Source organism: Pleurodeles waltl, chromosome 8, assembly GCF_031143425.1.
Source record: "Pleurodeles waltl isolate 20211129_DDA chromosome 8, aPleWal1.hap1.20221129, whole genome shotgun sequence".
NCBI classification, from domain to species: Eukaryota; Metazoa; Chordata; class Amphibia; order Caudata; family Salamandridae; genus Pleurodeles; species Pleurodeles waltl.
In genome coordinates, this window is record NC_090447.1 from 1,310,742,914 (window position 1) to 1,310,759,726 (window position 16,813).

Below are 16,813 nucleotides of genomic sequence, written 5' to 3' on the forward strand. Positions count from 1 at the left end.
ATTCGTTCTCTAATACTACTCTACTTCTGCCTAACTCACAAGCCTGTTGTAGAGATATTCTTTTCTGTTGTGACAGATGACTGGTGCGGGAGCAAATTGGCTTTGTCACTACTGACGTGTCATGTTGAATGGCATCAGATTTCTGAATATGGTCGGAATACGAGCCAAATGTCTGACGTCTTGTGTGCGACTTCAAACACCACAGACATGCTTCATACAGGTCCAAAATGGACAATTACCCATTACAGTCCTGACAGGGCTGCTTGAAACCTGACTTTCTAGGGGGGGGACATACCTCAGCACTGCACTAGTTGCTAGTAATTTGAAGGAAAATCTCTGATGCTGAAAAAGGTAGGAGAGATAGTGAGCCCTCCGGATCTGAATCATATGATGCTGAAAAAAGGAAACTCCAGAAAGCTGGTGCTGGGATGGAGCCTAGCAGCATAGGAGAGAAATGGAAAGGTTCTGGATCCAGTCTGGCATCTGGGGCTAGTCAACAGGTAAGGAGACTGCAGATAATAGCATGCATTAGAAATCTGATTATCTTCTAACTTTATATTTTGTGATCTGAGGGTACTTTTGATAACCAGTAAATAGCTTCATGGTTGTCGTAGTTGGGTGGTGGAAGAGGAGCCGAACTTCTGCAGGGGAAGAGGAGTTGGAGGCAGATGATATCTGTGGGGGAAAGGGTCACAGCACTCATGGGGACAGCAGTCTGACTAAAGGATGAACCATCAAAGACTTATTTAGGCTAAGTGGTTCTTGTCAGAGCACAAGTTAACCGGATGCTGGATCTCTGCCAAACAGTACATTTTCAGGAGACCACTAAGTATCGCTCAGGGACAAAGCTTTGTGGCACTGATGGAAGCTGAGTGAAAAACTGTAGTCACATGGATAATTCTGCAAACCAGGGCTCCAGAACTTCAGGGTAATATTAACAGATACATTGGGCACCACTGAACAGTGACTAGCCAGTAGACTGCAAGGAAAAGTGCAATTCTGGTATGCAACATTTATAGATGTATGGGATGGTCAGAAAGGATTGGCTATTACTCGCTCCCTTGCAATGGACACTACAGTCAGTAGTATTTTGTACTATACACAAATATGAGCATTACATACATGTAACATGTACTACAGCCTTACATTTAAGGTTTAAGCAGTATGCTGAATTTCTGTTAAAGTTCACAAGATCCAAATGGTTTCAAAGTACAGTATTAGAACTTGCCAGTTCATCTGCAATGGACTATTGAGCGTTTACCGCTCACTTCTTGCATGTTCAGTCAGTAAATTCTGAGAACATGTTTAACAAATTACTATTCTTTGGTAACGCCTTATCTTTTAAAGACTCTATCTAGCTGCACATTACTTACCTTAGAATATTCCCCAGGCGTCAGATTGGATACTGTAAATCATGAGCAGTACCCCTGTGTGCCAGTAGGTGGTGTGGAATGGCTCAGTGACAAAGTCATATGCGTCAAACGTCGTGTGCGCAATGCCTATCCAGAGGCCACCCCAGCGTGCTGACATCAGTTTCTTTTTGTGACTCTTTTCACACCAGAAACAAGGAGCCATGTCAGAAGGCTGATTGACTAGTGTGCAGATGCTAAGGGCCTACAAGGGCATTTTTAGATAGAACAACCGGTTCGCAGAACAGGGAGGATTGGTAAGGAATCTGGGGCTAGCCAAGAGTCTCTAACAGATAAGAAGTTAACAAAACCTTAGAATTTTCCCCAGGCGTCAGACTGGATTCAGAGATTTTTATTTGCGCAATACCCTTGCGCGTCGGTAGGTGGCATCAGTCGACTCCACGGGCTTCGTTGGCGTCGTAGTTGTCCTGATGACGTTGGGAGTAGTACATAGACGCCGCCTCAGCACAGTGACGTCTGTTTATTTTAATGACTTTCCACGCCAAAGTGCAGAGCCGCTAAGAACACAGAGACTGGTGCGCCAGAGCTAAGGACCTGGAGGGGGGAATCCCTGTCCCTAGAAATCAGTTCACAAGCGGGGAGGATGAGTGGGCAGTAAGGTATCTGCAACTAGAATACGTCTCTACCAGATATTTTGTTACAAAAGGTATGTTACTTGTACTTCTAGTTGCAGATTCTTTACCTTAGAATAGATACCCAAGCAACGTCATCCTCAGTGTTGGGCTGCGAACCAAGATCATATTACAAAGTCCTGCAGGACCGAACAACTAAAGAAGCCATCCCGGCGGACCTGACTGTCCAGATATCCAGGATGGGAACTCCGCCAGCTAACGCAGTGGAAGCAGCAGTTGCTCTGGCGGAATGAGCACGGAAGCCTTCAGGGGGTTGCTTCATGGCCAAAGCGTAGTACATCTTGATGCAAAGAAGTACCCATCGAGAGATGGTAGGTTTTTTCACCGCCTTCCCTTTGTTTGCACCCACATACCCGACAAAGAGTTGATCGTCCACCCGGAATTTCTTAGAACAATTAAGATAATACGCCAAAGCTCTTTTTTGGTCCAGACAGTGGAGTCTCTCATCCTCAGGGAAAGATGTGGGGGTGTGTAAAAAGTAGGCAGGGTGATGGACTGGCCTATATGAAAAGGCGTAACCACCTTTCAAAGGAAGGAAGCCTTAGTGCGCAACACCACTTTGTCAGGGTGCACAGACAAGAATGGAGGTTTGGATGAAAGGGCCGGATGCTCACTCACCATGCGAGCAGAAGTGATGGCAACAAGAAAGACAGTTTTGAAGGTGAGTGGCCGTAAGGGACAATTGTGCATCAGCTCAAAGGGAGTACACATTAAATAAGTAAGGACAAGATTGAGGTCCCACTGAGGCATGACAAATAGAGTGGGAGGAAATAAATGGGTGAGACCTTTTAGGAATCTACTCACAATAGGAGATTTAAAGAGTGAGGGCTGATCAGTTAACCTAAGAAAGGCTGAAATGGCAGATAAATACCCTTTAAGGGTACCCAAAGCAGGGTCAAAGAAAGAATGAATAAAATAACCTCAGATAGAGGGGCAGAGAGACGCTACAGAAGATCCGCCCGATGAGGCAGTCTGAATGGAGGATCGATGGCCATACTCAATAGCTATGGACACCATACTCTACGTGCCCAGTCTGGAGCCACCAAGATGACTTGGGCCCAATCGTTCCTGATCTTCTTGAGAACTCTGGGCAGAAGTAGTATTGGCGGAAAGGAGGCCGGAGTTCCACTCGAGACGAAAAGCGTCTCAGAGCGAGTGCCGCCTTGGAAACTCCAAAGCGTAAACACCTGACATCGCACGTTTTCTGCGAAGGCGAACAGATCTAACCAAGGCTCTTCCCACTGTTGAAAGAGACCTTTCACCACTTCCAGATGGAGATGCCATTTGTGATTGGCTGTGCATCGATGGCTGAGTTATTCTGCTCTAGCATTGAGAGACACCCGTGTAGGAAGCTGGCTCTGTATATACTATCTAAAAATGAGAGATAATGTGCACATAGTCCAAGGGTTCTCCAAGAGCCTTAACAGAGGCAATAATAGATAATACTAATGATCTATTTGTGGTAGTGTGGCCGAGCAGTTAGGCTTCTCAGAGGGTAGTATTAAGCATTTGTTGTACACACACAGGCAATAAATGAGAACACACACTCAATGACTTAACTACAGGCCAATAGGTTTTTATATAGAAAAATATTATTTTCTTTATTTATTTTTAGAACCACAAGATTCAAATTGCAGGTAAGTACATTAAATGTAAGGTACTTTGCATAGGTAAGGGAGTGTCCCAAGCAGGCACACAAAATAAACCTTCAGTGGCACGGGGCGGCTGGGTGCAGTGTGCAAACTAGGCATCGGGTTTTGTATAGAAATCAATAGAGGGACCTGAGGGTCACTCTGATGATGCAGGCAGGCCACAGGGGGGTGCTTCTCAGGCCAGCCACCGACTGGGCATATGAGAGGGCTGCCTGCTGGTCACTGCTGCACCGGTAGTTGGTTCCTCACAGGCCTCGAGGCTGCGGGTGCAGTGCTTCTCCAGGCGTCTGGTTTCTTTGTTTTACCGTGCACTCGGTCAGGGGGGTCCTCTGGATTACCTCTGCAGGCATTGTTGTGGGAGTGCAGGGAGGGCGGCTCAGGGTAGACATGTCGTGGTAGTCACCTAGGGTCCTCTCTGCGGCGTTGGTTTCTCTGGATACAGGCCAGGGGTGTCGGGTGCAAAGTTGCGGGGAACCACACTTCTGGAGTAAGGTGAGAGTCCCTTTAAAGATGGTTTCTTCTTGTTGGTTTGGACAGAGACGCTGTTGACGGGAGTTTCTTGGTCCATTGGAGTTGCAGGGCAGTCCTCTGAGTCGGCAGAGGTCGCTGGTACCCTCTGCACCCGACGCCCCCAGCTCGATCTCCAGACAACTAACACTACAGGGAGGACTCCCAGGCGACAGAGACCTCGTGAGTAACCTAAGTCGACCCCCCTGCACCACCACAGCGACACCTGCAGAGATGATCCAGAGGCTCCCCCTGACCGCGACTGCCTGGTATCAAGGAATCCGATGCCTGGACCAAGCACTGCATCCGCAGCCCCCAGGACCGAGAGGAACCACCCACCAGTGCAAGAGTGCCCAGCAGGCGGCCCTCTTCCTAGTCCAGTTGGTGGCTGGATCAAGAAGCCCCCCTGTGCCCTGCCTGCATCGCCTAAGTAACCCCCGGGTCCCTCCATTGCTTTCAATAGCAAATCCGACGCCTACTTTGCACACTACACCTGGCCGCACCTGTGCCGCTGAGGGTGTGTTTTGTGTGCCTGTTTGTCCTCACCCAGTGCTCTACAAAAACCCCCTGTCTGCTTCCAGAGGACACAGGTACTTACCTGCTACCAGATTGGATCCGGAAACCCCTGTTCTTCATAGGCGCCTATGTGTTTTGGGCCCTCCTTTGACCTGTGCACCTGACCGGCCCTGTGTTGCTGGTGCGGTGACTTTGGGGTTGCCTTGAACCCCCAACGGTGAGCTGCCTATGCCCAGGAGACTGACTGTGTAAGTGCTTTACTTACCTGAAAAACATAACCAAACTTTCCTCCCCCAGGAATTGTTGATTTTTGCACTGTGTCCCCTTTTAAAATAGCTTATTGCCATTTTAACCAAAACTGTGTGTACTACTGTTTTAAATCAAAATACCTGTGTGAAGTACCTTGCATTTTATGTACTTACCTCAAATCTGGAATCTTGTGGTTCTAAAATAACTTAAGAAAATATATTTTTCTATATAAAAACTATTGGCCTGGAATTAAGTCTTTAAGTGTGTGTTCCTCATTTATTGCCTGTGTGTGTACAACAAATGCTTAACACTACCCTCTGATAGGCCTACTGCTCGACCATACTACCACATAATAGATCATTAGTCATATCGAATCTTGCCACTATCTACCTGTAAGGGGAACCCTTGGACTCTGTGCACATTATCTCTCACTTTGAGATAGTATATACAGAGGAAAATTCCTACATTTGGTACCAAATTTCCCAGTATTCAGTGTAGCCATTATGGAACTGTGGAGTTCGCTTTGACAAACTCCCAGACCATATACTAAATATGGCCACACTGTACTCACAATGTCTAAGAATGGACATAGACATTGTAGGGGCATATTATTCATGCAGCTATGACCTCACCTGTGGTATAGTCCACCCTGCCTTAGGGCTTTAAGGCCTGCTAGAGGGGTGAGCTACCTATGTCAAAGGAAGTATTTTGTGTGAATGGCATCCTGAGGGGGATGCCATGTCGACATTGCCTTTTTTCTCCCCACCAAAGTACGCATTCTGCAATGGCAATGTGCATATGTTAGGTGAGGGGTCACTCAGGGTGACACAACACATGCTGCAGCCCTTAAGGGCCTTCCCTGCTCACAGGGCCCTTGGTACCACTGGTACCTTTTACAAGGGACATATCTGTGTGCCAGGGGTGTGCCAATTGTGGAAACAATGGTACATTTTTTGTAAAAGAACACTGGTGCTGGGGCCTGGTTAGCAGGGTCCCAGCACACTGTCATGTCAGGATCAATATCAGGCTAAAACTGTGGGGGGGGGGGGGGGGATGGGTAACTGCAACAAGGACCCATTTTCCTACACCCCGCCCAATGTTGAAACACCAGGGTAATGCCCTGATGTTCCAGCCATGTCCAGAGATGTAGTGCCTCCTGACAAAGGGTCCAGGACCCTACTCCACCCTGGTTGTTGCAGTCCCACATGGCAGAAGTATTGTCCGTGAACAGCTGCACTACCGTCTCTTTGAGAAAGGGAAGAAATGCTTTCAACGCAAGCCTGAACGCCTGGAGCTCCAGAAGATTGATATGGAGCCCAGACTCTGATGGCGACCAGGGGACTCTGATCTTCGCCTCTTCTATGTGGCCGCCGCAACCCAGAAGCGACACATCTGTCACTCTACATAGATCTGGGTGGGGAACGGAGAGCGATTTGCATTAGACCCAATGAGAATTCAAAAGCCACCACTGCATGTCTTTTTCGCAGTCCCCTCCGAGATCTGTACCATGTCGGAGACATTCCCCTGATGCTGCGCTCAATGGAACTTCAAGTCCCACTGCAGAGCCCGCATATGTCATCTGGCATGTGTCACTAGCAGGATGCAGGAGGCCATGAGGCCCAGCAGCCTCACAGTCAATCTCACAGTTCAGGGAGTAGCCCTTTCAAACAATCTGCAAAACCCACCTGTCCGTAGTGATGGATTCCCAGTGGGGAAGGTGATGGCGAATTCTGCTGCTAACTGGGTGGGAGTGAGGGGACGGACTAGGAGGGTTTGGAGACTGCAGCGGGGACAGAGGTAGACTGGGCAGACCTCTGGTTCCCTGTCCCATTTCAATGTGGGATTCTGCGTCCCCGGCCACGCAGCAGCTGAACAGCATGGGTGGCACGGTGGCTGGGCGAGGGATGCAACAGGGACAGTGGAAAGACCAAGGGATCAAGCCGTAGCCCAGGAATCCTTGAATCTCTCCAAGGCCGGGTCCGCTTTATCTCCAAAGAGATGGGAGCCATCAAAGGGCATGTCCAAGAGAGACTGTTGGACATCCCTAGAAAATCCAGAAGTACGCAATCAGGCGTGGGGTCTCAAGGCCACTGTCGTAGTAACCCATCTGCCCAGAGAGTTTGTCGGGTCCAGCCCACATAGGATCGTGAACTTCGCTGCAGCTCTCCCATCGTTGAGAGCTTGGGAGACGATAGCACAGACCTCTTCCGGTATCTGCGACAGCACTTGCGCAACCTTATCCCACAGAGAGTGGGTATAGTGTCCGAAAAGGCATGCGGTGTTCACGGACCGTGGCGAGAGACTGGAGGAAGAAAACATCTTCTTCCCAAATTGTTCCAGCCATTTTGATTCCCTATTCGGGGGCGTGGAAGGGAATGCAACTGAGGAAGAGGAAGCATGGATGACAAGACTCTCAGGCGTGGGGTGTTGGGAAAGGAATTTAGGGTCATCCGGAGCGGGCCGATGTCGGCACGCGATAATCCTATTCACAGGAGCCCCTGTGTTGGGTTTGGGCCAAGAATCCAAAAGGACATCAGTGACGGCTTCATTGAAAGGTAAAAGGGGCTCAGATGTGGAAGCCCCTGGTTGAAGCATGTCCGTCATGAGGTTGGACCTGACCTCTACAGTAGGAAGCTCAAGGCCAAGAACCTCGGCTGCCTACTGACCACCATACCATAAGTCACTCCCTCTGCCACAGCCACGGTAGGAGGAGACAGCATGCCAGCGTCTGGAGAAGTGTCCCGTCCACTGGCTTCCCCCAAATACCTGTGCCCAGTCCTAAGATGGGTCATCCTGGTATTCATAAGGTCTGGGGACCTCTCCAATCCTTCTCCGAATTCGTAGCCATAGGAAAAAGGGTCCAAATCTGACCTGGGGTGAGTAGCCCCATCGAAGACAGAGGCGGGGCTGGCCGATGCCGCTCTGACTCAGAGTCGTCGGGGATAAGGATCGGGTCGACGTCGACACTGGGCACTATCGATGTCGCTAGTGGGCACTACCGACATCGGGAGCATCGACAATCGACCCAGCGGCAGGGAAGATCTTAGTGGTTCGACCAGTGGGCCCAAAGTCACCGTTTGGTGGTCAGTTCGCCGAAAGATGAGGCGCATGGCCTCACAAAATTCGTAAAGCTGGGCAGGGGTCACTCTGGCTCCCGGAAACTCAGGGAAGCGAGGAGCGGACCCAGAAGCAGGCTGCGAGGACAGAGACCTTGAGCGTCGATGCTCCTCATGCATCGCATCGCATCGCCGAGCGCTGGGACCAAGTTGAAATGCCTTGAGACGACTTTGCGCACCAAATACTCACTTGAAAACTTGACAAAACGGTTGAAATCAATAAAAAAGAGACCAAGGTACCTCTCTCCGCAACAGCGGGGGGCCCGGAAAGAAAAGAACTGACGTCGCTGCGCTGTGGCAGCATCTACGTACTACTCCCGACGTCATCAAGGCGACTACGACGCCAGCGATGTCCGCAGAGTCGACTGACGCCACCTACCGACGCACAAGGGTACTGCTCGAAGAAAAATCTCTGGATCCAGTCTGACGCCTGGGGGAAATTCTAAAGTAAGGAATCTGCAACTAGAAGTCTCTATCAGATAGATAATACTAATGCTCTATTTGTGGTAGTGTGGTTGAGCAGTTAGGCATTTGCTGTACACAAGACAAGCAACACAAGAAACACACACTCAATGATTTAACTCCAGACCAATAGGTTTTTATATAGAAAAAAATATTTTGTTAATTTATTTCTAGAACCACACTATTAAGTTTGCAGGTAAGTACATAGAATGTAAGGTACTTTGCAAAGCAATACTTAGAACTTTGAATGAAATCAACAATATAAACAGTTTTCTTTAAAATGGAAAAAAGCTATCTTAACCCCTTCGCTGCCAGGCCTTTTCCCCCTCGTGTGCCAGGCCTTTTTGTGGCTATTTGGGGCAGTTTGCGCTTAGGCCCTCATAACTTTTTGTCCACATAAGCTAGCCAAGCCAAATTAGCGTCCTTGTTTTCCAACATCCTAGGGATTCTAGAGGTACCCAGACTTTGTGGGTTCCCCTGAAGGAGGCCAAGAAATTAGCCAAAATACAGTGAAAATTTGTTTTTGTTTTTTTAAATGTGAAAAATGGGCTGCAGAAGAAGGCTTGAGGTTTTTTCCCTGAAAATGACATCAACAAAGGGTTTGCTGGGCTAAAATCACCAGAGTCCCAGCTTTCAGGAACAGGCAGACTTGAATCAGAAAACCCAATTTTTCAACAGAATTTTGGCATTTTACTGGGACATACCCCATTTGTACTATTTGTTGTGCTTTCAGCCTCCTTCTGACAGAAATGGGCGTGAAACCAATGCTGAATCCCAGAGACCTAAACATTTCTGAAAAGTAGACAAAATTCTGAATTCTGCAAGGGGTAATTTGTGTACATCCTACAAGGGCTTCCTACAGAAAATAACAACTGAAAAAAAAATATTGAAATTGAGGTGAAAAAAACAGCAATTTTTCTCTACGTTTTACTCTGTAACTTTTTCCGGCAATGTCAGATTTTTTAAAGCAATATACCGTTACATCTGCTGGACTCTTCTAGTTGCGGGGATATATAGGGCTTGCAGGTTCATCAAGAACCCTAGTTACCCAGAGCCAATAAATGAGCTGCACCCTGCAGAGGGTTTTCATTCTATACCGGGTATACAGCAATTCATTTGCTGAAATATAAAGAGTGAAAAATAGCTATCAAGAAAACCTTTGTATTTCCAAAATGGGCACAAGATAAGGTGTTGAGGAGCAGTGGTTATTTGCACATCTCTGAATTCCGGGGTGCCCATACTAGCATGTGAATTACAGGGCATTTCTCAAATAGATGTCTTTTTTACACACTCTGTTATATTTGGAAGGAAAAAATGTAGAGAACGACAAGGGGCAATAACACTTGTTTTGCTATTCTATGTTCCCCCAAGTCTCCCGATAAAAATGATACCTCACTTGTGTGGGTAGGCCTAGCGCCCGCGACAGGAAATGCCCCAAAACACAACGTGGACACATCCCATTTTTTGACAGAAAACAGAGGTGTTTTTTGCAAAGTGCCTACCTGTAGATTTTGGCCTCTAGCTCAGACGGCACCTAGGGAAACCTACCAAACCTGTGCATTTTTGAAAACTAGAGACCTAGGGGAATCCAAGATGGGGTGACTTGTGGGGCTCTGACCAGGTTCTGTTACCCAGAATCCTTTGCAAACCTCAAAATTTGGCTTAAAAAAAACACATTTTCCTCATATTTCGGTGACAGAAAGTTTTGGAATCTGAGAGGAGCCACAAATTGTCTTCCACCCAGCGTTCCCCCAAGTTTCCCGATAAAAATGATACCTCACTTGTGTGGGTAGGCCTAGCGCCCGCGACAGGAAATGCCCCAAAACACAACGTGGACACATCCCATTTTTTGACAGAAAACAGAGGTGTTTTTTGCAAAGTGCCTACCTGTAGATTTTGGCCTCTAGCTCAGACGGCACCTAGGGAAACCTACCAAACCTGTGCATTTTTGAAAACTAGAGACCTAGGGGAATCCAAGATGGGGTGACTTGTGGGGCTCTGACCAGGTTCTGTTACCCAGAATCCTTTGCAAACCTCAAAATTTGGCTTAAAAAAAACACATTTTCCTCATATTTCGGTGACAGAAAGTTTTGGAATCTGAGAGGAGCCACAAATTGTCTTCCACCCAGCGTTCCCCCAAGTTTCCCGATAAAAATGATACCTCACTTGTGTGGGTAGGCCTAGCGCCCACGAAAGGAAATGGCCCAAAACACAACGTGGACACATCACATTTTTTCACAGAGGTGTTTTTTTTTTTTTTTACAAAGTGCCTACCTGTGGATTTTGGCCTCTAGCTCAGCCGGCCTGGGGGGTGGGGGGGGGATGAGGCAGCATAAATGGCCTAAAATAAATATGCCCACCCAACCCCCCCGGGGAGCGACCCTTGCCTACGGGGTCACTCCCCCTGCGTGACATTGGCGCAAAAAAACAAGATCCCTGGTGCCTAGTTGTTTCAAAATCGGCCGTTTTGCCCCCAAGGGGGGCAGAAATGGTCTAAATACAATTTTCCCCCCAGGGGAGCGACCCTTGCCTAATGGGTCGCTCACCATCTCTAAAAAAAAAAAAAAAAACACAAAAAAATTAGCCCTGGCGTCTAGAGGTTTCTGCCCCCCGGGGGCAGAAATGGCCTAAAATAAATTCCCCCCCCCCGTAGCGTCCCTTGCCTGCAGGGTCGCTCCCCCTTGCTTGACATTGGCACAAAAAAAAAAGATCCCCGGTGCCTAGTGGTTTCTACCCCCTTTGGGGGCAGATTGACCTAAAATCGGCCGATCTGCTCCCAAAGGCGGCAGAAATGGCCTAAAATAAATTTGCCCCGCAGGGGAACGACCCTTGCCTAAGGGGTCGCTCTCCTTGCGTGAAATTCACGAAGAAAAAAAAAAACTCCCTGGTGTCTAGTGGTTTCTGTTCCCCTTGGGGGCAGATCGGCCTCATAAAAATAGGCCAAAACCACTAGGCACCGGGGATCTTTTTTTTGCGCCAATGTTACGCATGGGGCGATGCGCGCTGATGTCACAGGGGGTGGGGGAGTGGGTGGAAGGGGAAGGGATTCCCCTTCCATCCATGACCGGGGGTGTGGGGCACATGGGGGGAGCGCTAGCGCTCCCTCGGTTCCCAGGTGCAGGACAAGGTGATCTCGTCCAAGGCACCCAGGAACCGGTGCCTTGGACCAGATCAACTCGTCCAAGGAACCGTAGGGGTTAAAAGTAGACAGTGCAATTTCAACAGTTCCTGGGGAAAAAAAAGAGTGAACAGTTTCACAGGTAAGTACACGACTTCAGTTTTTATCTCCGGGTTTTAGATAGTCTGTCGGTGGGTGTTCAAGCTAACCCCAAACACCCACCACCAGCAACACTGGGCCGGTCGGGTGCAGAGGTCAAAGAGGAACCAAATTAACTTTGGCACCTATGGAGACAGGGGGGTACTCGGATCTTGGTCAGCCAGGAGGTAAGTACCCGTGATTCGGAGGACAGACCAGGGGGGATTGAAGGAGCACTGTAGGGGCTCCAAGTAGGCACTAAACACACCCTCAGCAGCACAGAGGCGGCCAGGTGCAGGGGGCAAACAGAACGTCGGGATCTAAATGTAGATCAATGGGAGACCCCCGGGGGTCACTCAGATGCTGCAGGCGAGCTCCAAGGGTGTGGGGGGGTTGGGGGTGTCTCGGGCACTGGCATGGGCAGTCCCAGGTATGTGTTCCAGTATAGAGTCCATTCTCTGTAGGGATATGGACCACCTCAAAAGGTTAGTGTAGGAACGTACCATCTTGCCTAGCATGTTACCCCCATTTTTAATTATATGTGTGTTTGTTTTTGCCTGTGTCACTGGGATCCTGCTAGCCAATTCTTACACAGGACTGCCACTGCAGCCTGAGTGAAATAACGTCCATGTTATTTCACAGCCATTTTACACTGCACTTAAGTCACTTATAAGTCACCTATATGTCTAACCCTCACTTAGTGAAGTTTAGGTGCAAAGTTACTAAGTGTAAGGGCACCCTGGCACTAGCCAAGGTGCTCCCACATTGTTCGGGGCAATTTCCCCGGACTTTGTGAGTTTGGGGACACCATTACACGTGAGAACTACATATAGGTCAATACCTATACGTAGCGTCACAATGGTAACTCCGAAAATGGCCATGTAACATTTCTATGATCATGGAATTGTCACCCCAATACCATTCTGGTATTGGGGGGGACAATGCCATGCATCCACTGGGCTCCAGCATAGAGCCCGGGTACTGCCAAACTAACTCTCTGGGGTTTTCTCTGCAGCTACCGCTGCTGCCAACCCTCAGACAGGTTTCTGCCCCCCTGGGGCCTGGGCAGCCCAGTCCCAGGAAGGCAGAACAAAGGATTTCCTTAGAGAGGGTGTTACACCCTTTCACGTTGAAAACAGGTGTTAAGGGTCTGAGAGGAGTAACCTCTCCTGGCCTCTGGAAATGCTTTGAAGGGCACAGATGGTGCCCTCTTTGCATAAGCCAGTCTACACCACTTCAGGGATCCCACCTGCCCTCCTCTGGCGCGAACCGGAACAAAGGAAAGGGAAGTGACCACACCCCTGACCAGCATCTCCCCAGGGGAGGAGCCCAGAGCTCCTCCAGTGTGTCCCAGACCTCTGACATCTTGAATGCAGAGGTGTGAGGGCACAATGGAGACCTCTGAGTGGCCAGTGCCAGCAAGTGACGTCAGAGACACCGCCTGATAGGTGCTTACCTCTCTCTGTAGCCAATCCTCCTCTGAAGGCTATTTAGGGTCTCTCCTGTGGGTTTCTCGTCAGATAATGAATGCAAGAGCTCACCAGAGTTCCTCTGCACTTCTCTCTTCGACTTCTGCCAAGGATCGACCGCTGACTGTTCCAGGACGCCTGCAAAACCGCAACAAAGTAGCAAGAAGACTGTAGGAAGTTGGCTCTGTATGTACTATTTCAAAGTAAGAAATAGCATGCACAGAGTCCAAGGGTTCCCCTTAGAGGTAAGATAGTGGCAAAAAGAGATAATTCTAATGCTCTATTTTGTGGTAGTGTGGTCAAGCAGTAGGGTTATCAGAGGGTAGTGTTAAGCATTTGTTGTACACACACAGGCAATAAATGAGGAACACACACTCAAAGAGAATTCCAGGCCATTAGGTTTTTGTATAGAAAAATATATTTTCTTAGTTTATTTTTAAGAACCACAGGTTCAAGATTTACAAGTAATACTTCAAATGAAAGGTATTTCACTTAGGGACTTTAGGAACTTTGAATTAGCAAAATAGCATATACAGTTTTCACACAAATGGCAATAAGCTATTTTAAAACTAGACAGTGCAATTTTCAACAGTTCCTGGGGGAGGTAAGTGTTTGTTAGTTTTGTAGGTAAGTAAACCACCTACAGGGTTCAAAGTTGGGTCCAAGGTAGCCCACCGTTGGGGGTTCAGGCAACCCCAAAGTTACCACACCAGCAGCTCAGGGCCGGTCAGGTACAGAGGTCAAAGTGGTGCCCAAAACACATAGGCTTCAATGGAGAAGGGGGTGCCCCGGTTCCAGTCTGCCAGCAGGTAAGTACTCGGGTCTTCGGAGGGCAGACCAGGGGGGTTTTGTAGGGCACTTGGGGGGGGGGGGGGGGGGGTTTGGGTTTGCAATAGGTTTCAATAGGAGACCCAGGGGGCAGGCAGGCAAGTGGGGGGGCTCCTCAGGTAAGCCACCACCTGGGCAAGGGAGAGGGCCACCTGGGGGTCGCTTCTGCACTGGAGGTCGGATCCTTCAGGTCCTGGGGGCTGCGGGTGCAGTGTCTTTACCAGGCGTCGGGTTCTTTGAAGCAGGCAGTCGCGGTCAGGGGGAGCCTCTGGATTCCCTCTGCAGGCGTCGCTGGGGGCGCTCAGGGGGGTCAACTCTAGCTACTCACAGGGTCGCAGTAGCCGGTGAGTCCTCCCTGTAGTGTTGGTTCTCCGCAGGTCGAGCCGGGGGATTCGGGTGCAGAGTGCAAAGTCTCACGCTTCCGGCGGGAAACGTGTGGTTATTAAAAGTTGCTTCTTTGTTGCAAAGATGTTTCTTCTTTGGAGCAGAGCCGCTGTTCTCGGGAGTTCTTGGTCCTTTTAGATGCAGGGTAGTCCTCTGAGGCTTCAGAGGTCGCTGGACCCTGTGGAACGCGTCGCTGTTGCAGTTTTTCTTGAAGTGGGCAGACAGGCCGACATAGCTGGGGCCAAAGCAGTTGGTTTCTGCGTCTTCTCTGCAGGGCTTTCAGATCAGCAGTCCTTCTTCGTCTTAGGTTGCAGGAATCTAGTTACCTAGGTTCTGGGAGCCCCTAAATACTCGATTTAGGGGTGTGTTTAGGTCTGGCGGGTTAGTAGCCAATGGTTACTAGCCCTGAGGGTGGCTACACCCTCTTTGTGCCTCCTCCCTGAGGGGAGGGGGGCAAATCCCTAATCCTATTGGGGGAATCCTCCATCTGCAAGATGGAGGATTTCTAAAAGTCAGAGTCACCTCAGCTCAGGACACCTTAGGGGCTGTCCTGACTGGCCAGTGACTCCTCCTTGTTTTTCTCATTATCTCCTCCGGCCTTGCCGCCAAAAGTGGGGCCGTGGCCGGAGGGGGCGGGCAACTCCACTAGCTGGAGTGCCCTGGGGTGCTGTAACAAAGGGGGTGAGCCTTTGAGGCTCACCCCAGGTGTTACAGTTCCTGCAGGGGGAGGTGAGAGGCACCTCCACCCAGTACAGGCTTTGTTACTAGCCACAGAGTGACAAAGGCACTCTCCCCATGTGGCCAGCAACATGTCTGGTGTGTGGCAGGCTGCTAAAACTAGTCAGCCCACACTGGAAGTCGGGTATGGTTTCAGGGGGCACCTCTAAGATGCCCTCTGGGGTGTATTTCACAATAAAATGTACACTGGCATCAGTGTGCATTTATTGTGCTGAGAAGTTTGATACCAAACTTCACAGTTTTCAGTGTAGCCATTATGGTGCTGTGGAGTTCGTGTTTGACAGACTCCCAGACCATATACTCTTATGGCTAACCTGCACTTACAATGTCTAAGGTTTTGCTTAGACACTGTAGGGGCATAGTGCTCATGCACTTATGCCCTCACCTATGGTATAGCGCACCCTGCCTTAGGGCAGTAAGGCCTGCTAGAGGGGTGACTTATCTATACCTGTAGGCAGTGGGAGGTTGGCATGGCACCCTGAGGGGAGTGCCATGTCGACTTAGTCATTTTATCCTCACCAGCACACACAAGCTGGCAAGCAGTGTGTCTGTGCTGAGTGATGGGTCTCCAGGGTGGCATAAGACATGCTGCAGCCCTTAGAGACCTTCCCTGGCATCAGGGCCCTTGGTACCAGGGGTACCAGTTACAAGGGACTTACCTGGATGCCAGGGTGTGCCAATTGTGGAAACAAAGGTACAGGTTAGGGAAAGAACACTGGTGCTGGGGCCTGGTTAGCAGGCCTCAGGACACTTTCAAATCATAACTTGGCATCAAGAAAGGCAAAAACTCAGGGGGTAACCATGCCAAGGAGGCATTTCCTTACAGTATGTTTATTTTTGCCGATGTCTCACTGGGATCCTGCTAGTCAGGACCCCAGTGCTCATAAAGTATGCCCTGTATGTGTTCCCTGTGTGGTGCCTAACTGTATCACTGAGTCTCTGCTAACCAGAACCTCAGTGTTTATGCTCTCTCTGTTTTTAAAATTGTCACTGCAGGCTAGTGACTAATTTTACCAATTCTCATTGGCACACTGGAACACCCTTATAATTTCCTTGTATATGGTACCTAGGTACCCAGGGTATTGGGGTTCCAGGAGATCCCTAGGGGCTGCAGCATTTCTTTTGCCACCCATAGGGAGCTCAGACAATTCTTGCACAGGACTGCCACTGCAGCCTGAGTGAAATAACGTCTATGTTATTTCACAGCCAATTTTCACTGCACATAAGTAACTTATAAGTCACCTATGTGTCTAACCCTCACTTGGTGAAGGTTAGGTGCAAAGTTACATAGTGTGTGGGCACCCTGACACTAGCCAAGGTGCCCCCACATTGTTCAGGGCAAATTCCCCGGACGTTGTGAGTGTGGGGACACCATTACACGTGTGCACTATATATAGGTCAATACCTATATGTAGCGTCACCATGGTAACTCCGAACATGGTCATGTAACATGTGTAGGATCATGGAATTGTCACCCCAATACCATTCTGGTACTGGGGGGACAATTCCATGCATCCCCGGGTCTCCAGCACACAGCCCGGGTACTGCCAAACTAACTTTCTGGGGTCTCCACT

At 49.2% G+C, this 16,813-nt stretch overlaps 1 protein-coding gene across 1 annotated transcript in view; it reads right to left on the minus strand.

Moving 5' to 3' along the window:
- The window catches only part of RNF17 (ring finger protein 17), a 1,983,649-nt gene that overhangs the window by 53,636 nt on the left and 1,913,200 nt on the right, over nt 1-16,813 (minus strand). The gene's annotated exons all lie outside the window — the stretch shown is intronic.